The sequence below is a fragment of the Sus scrofa genome, chromosome 10 (genome assembly GCF_000003025.6).
Source record: "Sus scrofa isolate TJ Tabasco breed Duroc chromosome 10, Sscrofa11.1, whole genome shotgun sequence".
Taxonomy (NCBI): Eukaryota; Metazoa; Chordata; class Mammalia; order Artiodactyla; family Suidae; genus Sus; species Sus scrofa.
In genome coordinates, this window is record NC_010452.4 from 62,568,190 (window position 1) to 62,585,080 (window position 16,891).

Consider the following 16,891-nt stretch of genomic DNA (forward strand, 5'->3'; position numbering starts at 1 on the left):
GTGCCTCTTTGAAAGGCTTTCACTTCCTACTCAACTAGCATCTCTGCATACAGCACTCCAGGTCATAATCTTTTCTCTTTTTGGGATCCACATTCTGAATATTTATTGGCTATGGATCCAATTCTGCCACTAATTTTACTTTTTAAATTACTCATGAAGCAGCTCCTGTTATAAGCACTTTACGTGCATTTGCTCATTTAAGTCTTACCACAAATAGTAAAGAGTACATTATGGTTCTTGATGTACAGAAAGGGAAACAGAAACTTAAAGAAAGGTTAAGAGGAAGCTGCTCCAAACTGACCCAGCTAGTGAGAGACAGAGCTGGGACTTCAGCCTAGGTGGTTCTTCCTCGAAAGCCTGTGAGCTTGACCACTAGGCTGTTGGAAATCACTTTTCTCACTCTGGTTTGAAACCTGAGGTGAATCTTTGACATTTTCTTTTATTGTTTACTTGCTAGACTACAGGCAAAATAAAGATACAATTTTGGGAGTTCCTGCTGCGGCTCAGCAGAAACAAATCCCACCAGTATCCGTGAGGAGGATGTGGGTTTGATCCCTGGCCTCACTTGGTGGGTTAAGGAACCAGTATTGTCGTGAGCTATGGTGTAGGTTGCAGACATAGTTTGGATCTGGCATTGCTGTGGCTGTGGTGTAGGCCAGCAGCTGCAGTTCCAATTAAACCCCTAGCCTAGGAACCTCCATATGCCACCGGTGTGGCTCTAAAAAGAAAAAAAAAAAAAAAGATACTATTTTGAGCCCCATGAGAATACAACCTGGTGTATTATGTATATATGTATCCCTATCTATCCATCTGTCTATCTTACCTATCATCTGTCTATAATCTAACATCTGTCTATCTATCTGACATCCTTTATGCATATAAATGTGTATAGCACCTTGTATGGTCCAGAGAATTAGGTGAAAATCAAATGTGTCATTGAGGAACTAAGGGTCATTTTAATTCTAACTCAAAACTTATTTGCTCCATCTACCTCTTTGGTGCCTTTTCTACGTCTTTGACAGCTCAGGCCTTTCAACCCCTTGACCTTAATTTTGCCCTCTTCCCTGTTTCAAACACCCCCAGCTCTAGTTGGTCTCAACACATTGCTTCTTGAGCAAACTTCCTTTTCTTTTCTTTTTCTTTCTTTCTTCTTCTTTTTTTTTTTTAGGGCCGCACCTGTGGCATATGGACATTCCCAGTCGAGGTGTTGAATCGGAGCTGCAGCTGACAGCCCATGCCACAGCCACAGCAATGTGGGATCCGAGCCGCGTCTGCCTTCTACACCACAGCTCATGGTAATGCTGGATCCCCGACCTACTGAGTGAGGCCAGGGATGGAACCCACATCCTCATGGATACTGGTTGGATCTGTTTCTGTTTCGCCACAATGGGAACTTAAGAGCAAACTTTCTAATGCAAAGTTCAGAACCTCTACTCAAAACCCCAGCGCCTGGGGGATAAAAATCTTTAACTTAGCATTTAAGACCTCTAACAATAATATCATCTCATATTCCTAATATCTCAGGCAAACTAAGAGGCAAAACTGTGTCTTGAACACTCAGGATCCATTCCTGTCTGATGCTTTGCTCCACATCTGTGAGTAAGAGTTGTTGCTTTCTCAGCATGATAAAATTTGACTGAGCTCAGCTTTTCCATAAGAATTTCTGGCTTAGCCAGTAGGAAAGGATGGATGTACAAGTGCACCTGTCCCAAATATTTATCATTTTACCCTTAGTGAGTTTAGATGGCTCAATACTATAAATGTATATCCAGTTCTTAATAGACTAAGCCTTTGGAATCATGGTCAATTCCTGTCACATCTTTGCATGTTCCACAAAGTTTTGATGGCATTTATTTATAATAAACATTGCTTAAGTGCATAATTGAATGAGTGAATGGATGGATGGAATTGAATGGATACATTTTCAATAGAATAGAGCATGTGGATGGATCTAAATATTTATCAAGTGCTTAACTCCCAAAGAAATAAGTAAGAAGAAGTGGAACAGCATTTATTATTTGCTCAACAGACTATAAATAGGCCTTACTGTAGGATTGGGACTATGCTGAGTATTTTGTTACCATGTCCATGCTCATTTGTCAGTGTATCTTACCTAGCAGAACATTTTGGCATATTTCAGACACAAAAGAATAATAAACTGTGGAGTAGGTAAGCTGCCACTTAACAGCTCTATCAAAGCCATATATTTAACTCCCAATGTTAACAATGCAAGCAAACCTTTAACTTCCAAGATCAATTACACCTATAGAAAGAGGCTTGCTGGGAACAGCATTCTGTCTTGTCAAGGACTTCTTATCATCAAGGAAGAATAAACACTCTAATTATATTTTTTTTACTTTTTTTGTTTGTTTTCTAATTGGATCATTCATTACTCTCTTGAATTCAAATCAACATCAGATTTATAGTTGGAGGCTGTTGAAATATTGATTTCGTTATAGAAATGTCAAGCTTGGCAAGGTAAGCTGTCTTATTGCCACAGAAGGCTTTTGCTTTAGTAAACTTATTTTTAAAAGCAGATGGAACGTAATGAGCAAGCGATTTGCATCCGTAGCAGGTATGGCGAGAAGTTTTTAAAATTTAAAGAGTCTACTTAACACCCCTCTGATGCCAAATTCCTGTCGTTAAAGTAACAAACCTGAACCACAGTATACAAATCCTAGTTATTAAAAGGTCTGATGCCGATCTTCTGTTTCTACAGGCCCATGACATACTTAAAGTGGGGGTACTGAGTGGCACAAGGTGTCATTATTAGGGTAGTGTGTGGCTGTAGTTAGATACAGATGCTACATGGTTCTGCAGTTTCTGGCCTGATAAACATAACACACCGTATCATCTTCCCATAGATCTTAGTTTAATTGTCTTTAGAAATAACAGATCTTCCCTGCTTGTCTCTCAGTGCTGTAGAATAAATGAATATATATATTTTTGAAAGCACCCTCCATCCTCTTTACTGTCAAAATACACATTTTTCCCTTGAGAAATCATTATGTAAATCTGGTGCAGTCACGTTTCTCTACAGGAAGAAAAAAAAAAAAAAAGGTCACTTACTATATTTCCAATGAGCTAATCAGGAAAAAAATGGGGAGGGAGGGAGGGGAGATTTAAAAAGAAAAAAAGAAAAGAAGGAAAAGACAATAATATATATGGAAAAAATGGTGAGTACCCATATGGTGCTTAACTTTGAAGCATGTTTTGGTATGTCAGAAATTATTTTCTACTCTGTTACTTTAAGCAAGTCTTCTTACATGCGGATCTCTTTCCACTCTCTAAAGATATGCACTGGGTACACCTATAGCTGACAGCCACTTCTCCCTCTTCCTGGGTAAAAAAGAATGAGGTACTGAAAAGGAGAAGAGGGGTTCTATCAACTCATCCTCACCTGCCCACATTATATGTATAAGAGAATGGAGATGTATTGTGCTCACCCATTTATGCATTAAGAGAAAAGCTGAGAAGATCCTGGAAACTTAACTGCCTCCCCAGACCCTCCCTTAGAGCTATTCCTTTTTGCTTTTCCTGACCTGGTCAGGAGGGCACACGACCTAAACCACCTTGAGCTGGTGAGACTAAGTTCTCAGCTACTGACCACGCTGAGAAAGTAATCAATTCCAGAGGGGCACATTGCAGCTTTTGTCCCAGTTTTCAGCGGAGAGAATCCTAAACCAGTTGTGGTTGTTTTCCTCCTGTCCCATGACTAGAATTTACAAAGAACTGTTTCACATCAAGATGGTACACCAGCTTTTTGTTTTGTTTTGTTTAAATCCTGGGAGCTGAGCACCTTAGCAAACTCCTCTGAGCAAGCCCTACAAGTTCCCACCCTTATAACACCTCAATCTGATGATTCAAAAAAGAAACCTTTTAATCTCAGCTCACTGATCAGCTAAGATATTTTAATGTTTTAGCTGTGAGTAAAAAATAATATGCTTTCTCAAAGAGAACACCGTTAGCCTTCGGTGTCCAAGACTCTAGAATTGGGAGTGGAAAAATGAGCCCTGGGCTTCTGTTTCTGCCCACAGTTTTAAAATTAAGAATGGTATCTTTGCACTTAATGAAACAACCCTTCGTTGCTCATCAAGAGGACTCAGAATATCAACTCTCCAGGCCCCTGACAGGGGAGTGTAAGTACTATATGCAGTACTTTTAAACTTGAGCAAGTATTTTCTCCACTGAAATTATAGTTTTGGAAATTCTAATTCTTAATCTGCTATCCAATTCAAAATAGTATTTTCGCAAAACTGAGATGGTAGTAGAATTGCCTCTTTTCCTTCTTTTGTGGAATTCTTCAAAAATGTGAAAGATGTTCATTAAGGGAAATCATAAATTAGCAAACCAGATAAGGTTAAAACTGCATGCAGTTCACTCTGAGAATATGCATTTAGTAGTATGGTCTTGCTTCGTATATTTGGTGTTACAATGGCAGAAATATCATCCATATAAGGAAAATGAGTTTGTGGTCCCAGGACGCTAATGGGGTTGTCCAAGAAACCAGATATGCCAATGAGGCATTTTCTGCATCCTTCTCATAATATTTGCAAAGATGAGAAGAGTTGTAATTCTAAATGCAGAGTCTTGTTTAATTCCTTTTTCTAAGAAGTGGTGGGAAAGATGGGTACAGTAAGGAAATACTACTGCAGATTACTGCCAAAGTCGATTTCTTCTTTTTTGATGTTTACGCGTATATTCATCCTGTTAGCACATAAAATTCACAGCGTGAGTACTATCAAAACTTTTTCATTCCTGCATTTAGCCAGTTTGGCTGTTAGCTATTAGAGTCGTAGAGGTGGTCATATTGTAACACTATATCCATAATATGATTCGATTAAGATAATTATGCAGAAACAAACCTCCATGAAAGATTACCTCCTTACATGCCTTTATTTTTGACATCAGGTTAACTTCCATATTTTCCTTTCTTTCCAGTTTTTAAAGTTTTATTGAAGTAGAGTTTATTTACAAGGTGATTTCTTCTTAAATTATTGTGTTTGGTTTAATTTAGATTTTCAGAAACAGAAAAAAGTGCTGTGAGAATCCTCTATGCTGTGAGATCATGTAGATGAAGCTCTTGGTATGTTATACAGTGTGATGAAAATACTAAAAGCTAATTGATGCCCTAAGTGGGCTGGACTGGTTGTTCCCCCAAAAGGGCTTTACATCTGGTGAATCTGCTCCTTAGATGAGCTGATGGGCTGCACTGCCCTCGTCTCTAGGAGGCTGGCCCTGCGATGCTGCTGTTTTCCCTGCACACATTTTGGGCCCCATCCCCTCAGGTCTTCATTCAGGGCTGCCTCTACTGCTCCCACAATTGCTTGCTGGCTGGTAGAGTTTTTTCGCTTCTTTGCCACTTTTGCCATTCTCTGCCTTAAAAGGTCCAAATTTGCAGTTCAACAAATCCACATGACTACTGTCTGTGCCACTGTGATTCTCTAAAATAGACAATAACTGCCGTGAAATGATGCCTCATTATTTTTAATCTTTTAACCTTTTGAAGTAGAAGTATTTGATGAGACAAACACATCATTTAAAAGACTTCAAATGAATTATGGGTTAGAATCAGATGCCTGTATATTCCCTTGTGTAGAAATACTTGAACATCATGGACATGTAAAGGGACTGGGCTCTGGGAACCAACAAGCGCGTTATCAATGAGCTCCGTAACCTCTGGACGGACGCCCCTTTTCGGATCCGCTCTCCTTGACTATAAAGTGGAAGTCTGCAATAAGTGATCTCCATGAGTCTGCGCAGTTCTGTACTTCTCACCACCCTTTACCAGAAATAGCATGTCCTGTTCCAGTCAGACTCATGAATGTAGAAGCCACTGAATTATAAACATGCTTTTGATGCTACAGTGTCACTGTTCTCTCCATTTTGTCCCCAGCCTCTAACGTTGTTCTGCAGAAAGTACTTGACAGAAAGATGAATTGAATATATGATTAATTAATGGTCCAGTAATAAGCATTTCAAATTGATTCAGTCTTCATTAGTATAAAATAGGAATTTTTTTTTACCTATTGGGTTAATAAAAAGCCCCAGTTATTCTCACATCTTTACTGTATCTCAGTCTGAATTTGAGACCAGAAGTCAATTTCTACTGACCTCAGGTAGACATTTAGAGAAGAAAAAAAAGAAAAAAAAATTAATTTGTACATGTAAGTTTTAAACATAGTTGTGGTCTGTATTTTCTGCAGCTGATATTCTTATAAAAATCATTGGAAAAGTGAAAGTCATTTCTCAAAATCACTTGCCTAAATGATGAAAAACTTTCTTGAAAACACTAAGCCCCCCAAATAAAATCTTTGCTTTTGCTTCTGTTAATCAATTACATTGACCTAAGACCATTTAACAATGCCTAACTTATTATAGGAATGGTTAAGATGTAGACTCAGAGGTTAGCTCCTAGAATCAATTAAATTCATTTAAACCAGCATCACCTGTTTGCAGTCCCCTCTAACAGTGTACTTTCTACCGTACGTCCATTCCCCTCTCTTCCCTGTTCTTGAGCAAAGTACTTTCAATTTTTCTAGGTGTCCTAGGTTCACTCAGTTGTTATTACTACACGACTAAAGTACGTCCCATTTACCTAAATTCCTCTATGAATATTCCTTACTATACTTAACAAACTGCCTAAAAGTAAACATTTTGTCCAACATATGTTCAAGCCCTTAAAATTTCCTGCACCATTGGAAATGCAACAAATTTACTTTGTAGACACATCAGTTTAAACTTTGAGTCAGGTTAAGTTGTTATAGTTACAAAACACAGTTTTTAAAACTGCTAATTATTCTAAGAAAATATCAGCTCCATTTGATTTCCACCACAGTACCCAGAAAAGGAAAAACGGAGCTTCAAAAGAAGTGAAAGTATTTTTTCAAGTGATTAAGGGACTTTAGGTAGAGTGATGATTACATAGAGTAAATTAATACTTCTGATAAAATTAATAAATGAACATTTTTGGATTTTTAATGAAGGCATCTGTAGGAAACAATTATCTGCTGTCCTAAAGATAATTTTAAATATTTGACAGTGATATTATGCAGAAAAATATCTTTATAGCTATGCATTTGGGTTCGATTCTTCCCAGATCTCTGCACACCCCACATGATTTTTCTTAATTAAAACCACAGTGGGGTGATTCATTTAGGGAGGATAAAAGCAGAGCTCAAGGGTCAGCAGAATGACATAGTGGAAACTGTCGACTGTGGTCCCATGGTATTTTCTAAGTTTGGAGGCAACCATTTCCTGGTTGAGTTCTGCCCACAGATCTCTCATAGAAATTCAGAAGAACCAGTGAACTCTACTAGTATATTAAACAGAGGCTGTGTCCCCAGAGAGTTGGTTTAGTTGAAGACTTTTGACTTCTACATCTTCCTCTTCAAAATACTTGACTTCTTGGCCAAAGTTAAATCACCTCATTTTTGTTCTGGGAACAAATCTCAAAAACATATTCATCTACTGCTGATAACAGAAAAGAATGGAAAAACTGTTCTAGTCAAAGAGCAACAATTAAATTAATAAATGTTATGATAGTCTTTGGGGCTGTTAGTAGCAATAGTTTCACTTGCATAAGAGCATTGAGCCCAAATCTATAACCTTAAATAAGAAGAATATTCTTCCTTAAGCAAATCAGCAATTCAAGTGTTAAAGATGAATGCAAAATTGAAGATAGAGGGAAATTTTAATTTTTCAGAAGTATTTTCTAAGATTAAATTAAAATGTCTGGCTAAACAAAAACCTTGAGTATTTAGCTAAAAATTCTATATTTAAACTATGTAGACTGAGATGGGTGTATGGGGGTGATACACTCTCCCCATAATAACTTTGCCCACCAACTTCTGAAACGAGGTCATTTACATGGGGAAATCTCAACTTGACACTCTGTATGGCATGGTTGCATCTGTTAAATGATAAGAACCAAGGATGACTGGGATATCTTCCATTTTAAAAGAAGATTTCTTATCCTTTCAACACTATTAGTTAAAACTGCAATGTCTACTTTTTTTTAAAAAGGTCACTTAGATACTTTGGTGAGTGGTCAAACACATCATCTAAGAATTCTGTTTTACAAATGGTAACTACATTTCTTGTGATTAAAAGAAATAGATGATAGACAGGTGCAAGTATATGTGAGGCTGCATTTTAACTGAAAGGCTAATGGCTGTTTCAGAGGTTTGTGTCACTGATAGCAAATCAAAATGTTTGTGGTAAGGTCTCAAGTTAACTTTAATTCTTATTCCGTGTTCTTGGCAGCTTTTAAGTTTCTGCCAACCTTGTGTATGGTGTGAGTCTACTCAAAGTTAAGCTGTGTAAATATTGGGAAGTAAATAAATTCAGCTATTCTGAATTTATTTACTTCCCAAAGGAAGTAAATAAATTTACACAAAGGATGATGAAGAATAAGGCATTTTTTGGTTCTCCTTTCTCACTTATTTTACAATTAGATATTATAAAAATGGCTGGAATTTTAGAATAAATACTTGTTTACCTAAAGGAAAGAATAAAAAAGTTAAATCTTAGGGGGAAATGGTTTAAATTAATAATGTGAGAAAAAATAACAGATGATTGCAAATATCTAAGAGCAAACCTTTCAGTGGGATAGGGTTTAGTAATTTTGAATCTAGTATGTATTGTAATGTATGTCACCTTTTTTGATAGACCGTGCCAAGTTTATAAAATCTGTTACGTCTCTTCTAGGTGGTTCACATGTATTGTTTTATGTAGGATGAAATAATAATTACCCGTTTGCTTGACCCTAAATAAGTCACTGAGTCAATGACTGGCCTCTGGGGCTAAAAACTATCACTCTAGGGCCAGATTAAAAAGTCCTGCTTTAACGTGAAAAGTTTAATAGAGAAAGACATACTTCAAAATATCAAAAAAGATGCATTAGAATATTAACAGTGGGAAGCCTGAGGGAAACATAAGAACAATGTAAACTGGGAAAATGAATATTGAAAAAGTGTGGCATTGAAAAAGACACCAACAACCTACTTCTCATAAGTGTGGTATAAATCTCTAGTGCATTCTTAGTGTTCATACTTTAGAAAACAAGTGCATTTTTCTGTGCAGGCACCACTGTAAAAAAATCCAGAAAGATAATATTCTAGAAAATATGTAATGTATTTAAACTGTTATTCTTAGCAAAAAGTTGGAATTGTGTCTGTGTATTTACTGATTTATTTGATAACATTGAAATTCCAGTTGGGATGATTAATAAGGTGAAGAAAAATACACTGGCTAACAGTGAAAACCCTAAAACTGACTATGGCCCAGCCTAAGTAGTTGACTACTAAATCCATTTAAAATCCTGGCTGTGAAAAGTTTTAACTGTAGTGAGCCTTCTGAGTTTTATCTATATTATACCCAATTCCTGCACTTTTGGAAACATGACAGTGTACTGAGATTTTAGGCTACTATATGTATGTGAGCATCAAATAATTTCAATGTAAGTTAAAATCAGGACTCATAGTAAGACTATTTTGTTCATTTTTTTTCTCTTGCAAAATCTTATGTATGTAATATTTTGTAAAATATCCTGTTGCCCCTACAGCAAGATCCTCAACACACATGAGATATATTTCTTTTGACATATCCTTTATGAATCATCAGTTACTCAAGTATCTGAATACAGCATGACATTCTTATTACCAAAATTTTAATGATGGATTGTGACCATGTGGTTTCTTAGGCTTTTGTACAAACTCCAATTCTAAGATTGTTGGTTTAATAATCAATGTCTGGAATTCCCTGGTAGCCTAGTGGTTAAGGATTCAGTATTGTCATTGCTGTGACTCAGGTCACTGCTATGGTGTGGGTTTGATCCCTGGCTGGGGAACTTCTGCATGCCATGGGTATAGCAAAATAAATAAATAAATAGATAGATGTATCTATAGATAGATAGATAGATAATCAAGGTAGCATTCACTTGATATAAAACTATGCAGTACCAGACTTCTATGCTTTGAAGAGATTATAGAGACCATGTGAAATTGCTATATTTAAACAAACCAACTCCTAAAAATATCTAGTGACTTTTTAAGGTCACATATATAAAGGTGGTTGAAATATAAAAATATGCACTAATGTTGGGAAGGAAAAATATAGACATTCTGCCTATTCCCTTTAATTATGTTCTTCCTCCCTCCTTCCTGCTTTCCTTCCTTCTTTCCTTCCCCCCCCCCTCCCGCCTCTGTCCCTTCCTTCCTTCCCTCCTTTTCATAGGATTATTAGAATATGTCTGGTATTCCACCCAGGTCCTTGGAAAATAAAACATTTATGGTGCTTGGCAGCAGTTTCAGAACCTAATGTATGATCATATCAGCCTTATGGACTGGCTGCTACTTTTAAATATAATATTTTCTTTACCTTTTTGGAGTTCAAAACAGATGTGCTCTCTTAAAACGATTGACTCCTCTTTTAATCAAGGGGATAAGTTGCAGATGGGATTCAGTTGCCAGACTCTACTTATCTCCTAAAAAATAATGTGCTAAAAAAGTATGTCAAAATGAAATTATAGTTGCTAAAAGGAGATTAAATAATAGAGACTACTATTGACCCTTGAAGGTAAATTTCTTCCCAAATACTGATACAATTATGAAAACATCCACTAAATTAAAATTAAATGGCATTCTAAATAACATGATCAAAAAAGCCATTTAACCAAATAATTTATTAAAGAGTGAAGGAGAAGATTGAATATAATATGAATAAAACATCCAAGATTTTGGCTGAAAATCTAGTATATGATTTCTCAAATGCTGAAATGTATTTTAGAAAAATCCATCTTCATACCAGTTTCTCTATTTTTCTCTCTTTTTAATTTTTTAATACTAAATCATACCCGGGGGACATATTTGTTTGAGATTTTTTGGTTACTTTCAAACTAGATAAGTAGTAACATAATGACATAATGTATTATTTGTATTATTTCACATCCCCAAATATGTATATATATTTATATATATATATAAAATAGTATATATACATCCCCAAATATGTATCTCTCTCTCTCTCTCTCTCTCTCTCTCTCTCTATATATATATATATATAAATAAAAACTAGTACTGCAGAAACTTTGGTGTAATAGATCAGTTATTTGAATTTAAGCTCATTTTAACATATTCAGTTTACGTGAAGATATTTTCAAAGCTATTTTAAAATTACAGTCTCACAATTCATAAACATACTATAAAGTAATGAGAAAATTTTACTTATTGTCCAGAATTTCTCTCACACTCGACACTTCAGAGCATTGATCCTACCTCTCTCGTGATTACTTAATAGTATATTTTGAATTTCCATTGTCGGAGGACTTGCCTTATCCCTCTTCCCGCTATAATCATCCACAAATTTTTATTTGTGAATAAAAATTGTTTTATTATCTTTGAAGCACTTAAGTGACTTGCACGTAATGTGCTCTTCAGAAGTAATTTTTGTTTTAAATGAATAAACATTCTGATGCCTTAGTTTAAATGGTACTAAATTTAGCAACCATACCAATAGTTCAAAGATCCAGAGACTATCAGAGCTTAAGCGAACATTCCTGTGTTTGAATCTTAACGACGATAATTCAAGTAATAGAATGTTCAAGCATCTGGCATATTTTATTTTTGGAAAATATAAGCATAGAATGTTGCTGTGATTTTTTTAAGCTAAGAGGTATCTGAGTAATTATTAGAAGTGGAACTATTTAAAGGTCTCACATAAACATGAGGTTCCCCTTATAGCACTGGGATTTTTTTTTTTTGTCTTTTTGCCTTTTTTAGGGCGGCTCCCACGGCATATGGAGGTTCCCAGGCTAGGGGTCCATTCGGAGCTGTAGCCGCCGGCCTAATGCCAGAGCCACAGCAATGTGGGATCCGAGCCGCGTCTGCGACCTACACCACAACTCACAGCAATGCTGGATTCTTAACCCACTGAGCAAGGCCAGGGATTGAACCCGAAACCTCATGGTCCCTAGTTGGATTCGTTAACCACTGTGCAACGACGGGGACTCCTCCACTGGGATTTATGTCTAACCAAACAGGCTTTCCAAACATCACTGTAGTCACAGAAGTATTCTGATGATTATAATTATCAGTAGGCATTTGAATTTTCTTCATGTTTCCTGAGAGACCTCTATGCAAAACTGTAGGACCAAGATGGGTTCGTTTGAAGACTACAATCACCAGAGCCATGAAGAGACTAGATGTGCTTCAATATCAAAACAGCACTGATTTCAAAGAGGGGGAAAAAGTTATTGAGTAGCCACCCTCTGGGTATGATTTAAAGCAAAATAAAGCTGAGAACCAAGGCACACGTTCTCGATCGTACCGCTGTATGGCAGGAAGTGGAAACACGCTTCAGATTGTTGTAAAGCAATGCTGTCTGTGCCTTTCCCCTCTCACTTTGAGGGCTGCGTAGTGAAATGCCACGACTTTTTAAACTTCCCTTTCAGGGCAGTAGAATAAACTGGAAAAACAAAACCAAAAAAACTGGCAGCTAAGTAGAGGCTCAGATATGCTTCCTTGAATAAAGAAAGAATAAAATGAATAAAATTCCTGATCTTGAGAAAGCAATACTTTTAAAGCCTGAAACAGAAATGAATCGTACTTCCATAAGCAATACCAACACACACAGCCTCCCAGACTAGGTCCTTTCCAATGAAGGAAATGAGGTTTTTTCAACTTCTAACTAGTGAGGATCCACATTCTTAATGTCTCTTTACAAAATGCAGGTACAACAGCAGAGAGTAACTGGCCTTCAAAATATAGTATATGCAGCAGGAAAGTCAGAGAGGCAAGTTGTTTCACTGACTGATTTAAAAAAGAAAAAAGAAATGTGGTTACTACTTTGGGAAGCAGACTCATAGAGACAGAAAGGATTCTCCAAAAAGATGTCCTGGAGTTCAGTGCTTTGCTCGTTGCTTTACTCTTGATTTTTTTTCTCTTCAACCTCATTCAGAATCACACGCAATGTAAAGTGAACTGTGTCAATTACATAATCCTCTTCTCTAAGTGTCAGGAAGTCTGAGGACTTAAACTACGTTCAAGATGAGTAAATACAGATAATCTCACAAAATTGGTTGGTTTGCCACAGGTCCACTATCAGCCTCCCCAATAGTTAGTTACCCAGGTGGAAGTTTCCTAAAATTCAGTTGTTGGGGTCGCTTTATTTTCTTTATGTCCTCATCCTAAAATGAGCTTTTGTTTTAGAATACTACTTAAGTTTCTAGAGAACTGAGACTGTGATTACTCTGATTAGACTTTTTCTATCCTTGAAGCTTGATGTCTTGCTCAGGACTGGGGCCTGTTCTCTTTTCTTTTTTTCAGGTTAGGTATTGTTTCAGGCGTATATACCAAAGTGATTCAGTTATTTATATACTTCTGCAGATTCTTTTCTGTTATTGTCTAGTACAAGGTATTGATATAGCATCCTGTGCTGTACAGTAGATAGGTCCTTGTTGTTTATTTTACATATACTGTATTTGTTTATCCTCAATTCCCAGCTTTTCCCTCCCTTTTTCCCCTTTAGTAATCATAAGTTTGTTTTCTATGTCTTGTAAATAAATTCACTCATGTCATTTGTTTATATTCCACATAAAAGTGATATCATATGATATTTGTCATTTTCTCTTAGCTAACTTAGTATGATAATCTCTAGGTCCAAACATGTTGGTGCAATGGCATTATTTCTTTGTGTGGCTGATATATGTATATATTCTACATCTTTTTTTTCTGTGTATCTGTCCGTGGACACTTGGGTTGCTTCCATGTCTTGGCTACTGTTAATAGCGCCACTATAAACATTAGAGTACAGGTATCTTTTTGAATTAGAGCTTTTATCTTTTCTAGGTGTATACTCCGGAATGGAATTGCTGGATCACATGGTAGCTATATTTTTAGGTTTTTTTTGTTTTGTTTTGTTTTGTTTTACTTTTTAGGGCCGCACCCACGGCATATGGAAGTTTCCAGGCTAGGGGGTCTAATCAGAGCTACAGCTGCCAACCTACACTACAGCCACAGCAACACCAGATCCCAGCCACGTCTGCGACCTACGCTACAGATCATGGCGACCCAGATGCTTAACCCACTGAGCGGGGCGGGGATTGAACCCGAAACCTCATGGTTCCCAGTCGGATTTGTTTCTGCGGCACCACAATGCGGACTCCAGGTTGATGTTGTTGTTTTTCCTACTGTCCAGCACGGTGACCCAGTCACACATACATGTACACTCTATTTTCTCACATTATCAGGCTCCATCATAAGGGACCGGACATAGTTCCCAGTGCTACACAGCAGGATCTCATTAATCCCTTTTTCCGTCTTGAAAATGAGAGAGGAAGGAAAGGTCCCCGGGACGGTCATCCGTAAGCATTGATGAATCACATATTCAGACACCAGCCCTTGGTTATCATTGTCCTGGCCAGTGCATTGGTCTTAACCTGAGATTCACTGAAGCCAATCAGCAGATTCCCTTTATCTGCCTGGATGTTGGAGAAAATGGCTATGATGTCCACGATTTTCAGTGACCACAAATAGTGGGTAATTTGATTAGGTTGGATCTGTGTCACTTTCCTGTATTTTTTTTTTTTTTTTTGATTTTTGTAAGGGCCTAACCCATGGCATATGGAAGTTCCCATGTTAGGGGTAGAATCAGAGCTGTAGCTGGCGGCGTACACCACCAGCACAGCAACACCAGATCTGAGCCACGTCTGCGACCTACACCACAGCTCATGGCAACGCAGGATCCTCCACCCACTGAGCGAGGCCAGGGATTGGACCCACATCCTCATGGATACTAGTTGGGTTTGTTACCACTGGGCCACAACAGGAACTCCCGCATCATTTCTTTTTAAACTAAAAGATAAAGAAATTTCACTGGAGGAATAGGTGAAGGAGCTTGTGAGCATAGGAGCTTGTGTTTCCCTTCTGCTCTGACTTTCCACTGAGAAGGAGAACTCTGACATCTTGATAAGAATTTGGAGTATTACTTCAAAGAACAGTAGCATGCTTTCTTTGCAATTAATATTAAATGATTTAATAAAGACTTGGGAATTAACGCATTGTCTCTCTTTTCTGAGCCTGAGAAATCTTACAGGATCTCAGGTTGTGGTGGGTTCGATATTGGTCTGCATATTGAAAATGGTGTCCCATGCCTTCTTGATACTAGAATCCCACCTGCTACCACCCAAAAGAATATTGTTGGTTATAGAAGATATATATTTTTTTAAAAAAAGATTATTTTATGGGACATTCTGAGGCAATAGCCCATTTTTCTGTGTCTTATTACTCTGGTGCCAAAAAAACCTGAAATGCTATTCTGAGTAGTTGTGAGTAGAGCACTCACACAGTGAAAACTATATACAGCAAAGAATCTGCACATCTTACCATAACACCTTCACAGGTCATTGCATCTGGGACTTGTGGGTGGCCTCGGCGTGTGGGGCTTCAGTGATTCATAAATATATTGCTGGAAGAATACAGACTCGGTAGCCATCTATGCAGAGTATTTGGTGTCCCAGACCTGACACAGCACTGAGCAAAACAAGAAGAAGGGAGGGGAAGGGTTGCTGTAGACAGGAAGGGGGTTAGGTGAAGTTAAAAGACAAAGATGGAGACAAATACATCTCTTTGTTTTGTTGTGGTGCCTTCTATAGAGTGAATAATAGTTCATAATAAGCGCTTACCCTTGCACAGCATTTAACACGTTGCCAGGCTGTATTCTAAATGCTTTAACAAATACTAACTTAGTAACCCCCCCATTGGAAACAAGTACTAATAGTGCCCCCATTTCACAGATGAAGAAACTGAAATCATTTAAGTAACTTCAGTTTAGGTTACTGAAACAGGCCTGAATCTGTGGGCTCCAGGCTCACAAGGCAAGGGAGAGGGAGAAGGAAGATGCAAATCCAGAAAGCCAAGCACCCAAGGCTGTTCTTGGCTACGGCAACTTACCACCTTTGAGACAGGCATAGCTGACAGCTACCGTGAGCCGGTTAAAGTTCTGTTTCTATTAGCTGTATTTCAGTCTGCTTGCAGCGCAACACGGAAAGGTCCATTCTGCTGCCCTCACCCCAATTCCCATGTCTTCGAACTGCCCTTTTTTTGACAGTCAGTACCCACAGTTATTCACATAGCTAGTTATTTTGCAAAGCGAAAGGATGTTTTTAAAAAAACTGCTTTATGATGAAAATAATGTGTTCACTGAGGAAAATTTGGAAAGTGTCAAGTTGTGGCTGAGTGGGAGTGGGAAATAATATTGTATTTCTTTCCCCATAAACAACTGATTATTAGTATTTTGAAGTATTTCCCATAAAGTTTTTACCATTAAGTAGTTTATGATCATAGTAAATATGTAATATTTGCAGCTTTTTTTATTTGGGATTAAATTATTAGAAAACTTTTTCCCTGGACTCCAAGATCTCCTCCAGTGTCTGACCTACAAATGGAATACATGGCATTGGTTCACACAGTAACAATTTGGTATTTTGTTAGTCCATATTCTCTAAAATGGGGATTCTTCAGGGAACAAGATGTATTTTCTGTTCTCATGGAGTTGACTTTTCAGTGAGCTTGACTGGCAATAAATCTTTAAATATAATATGATTATTTAATAATAGGTGTCAGTTCTTATTAATCTTAGTAGAGTTTAACTTTTAAGAAATGTATTCTCTCTATATAGAGTAGAATAAAAGTATTCAGTTTAACTATCCTAATAGTAATATTGAAAGCAATCTTATTTTTAATTTTTTTTTCACTATTAAGAGGTGCTTTCCAATTTTAAATAAATTGTGGCATTGACAACACATTTAAAGATTATCCCCCAATTTTTTACGGACTGCCTGTGGTTTTTAGAGTGCAGTGTTTATGTTCAAAACTAATCAAGATTTAAAAGC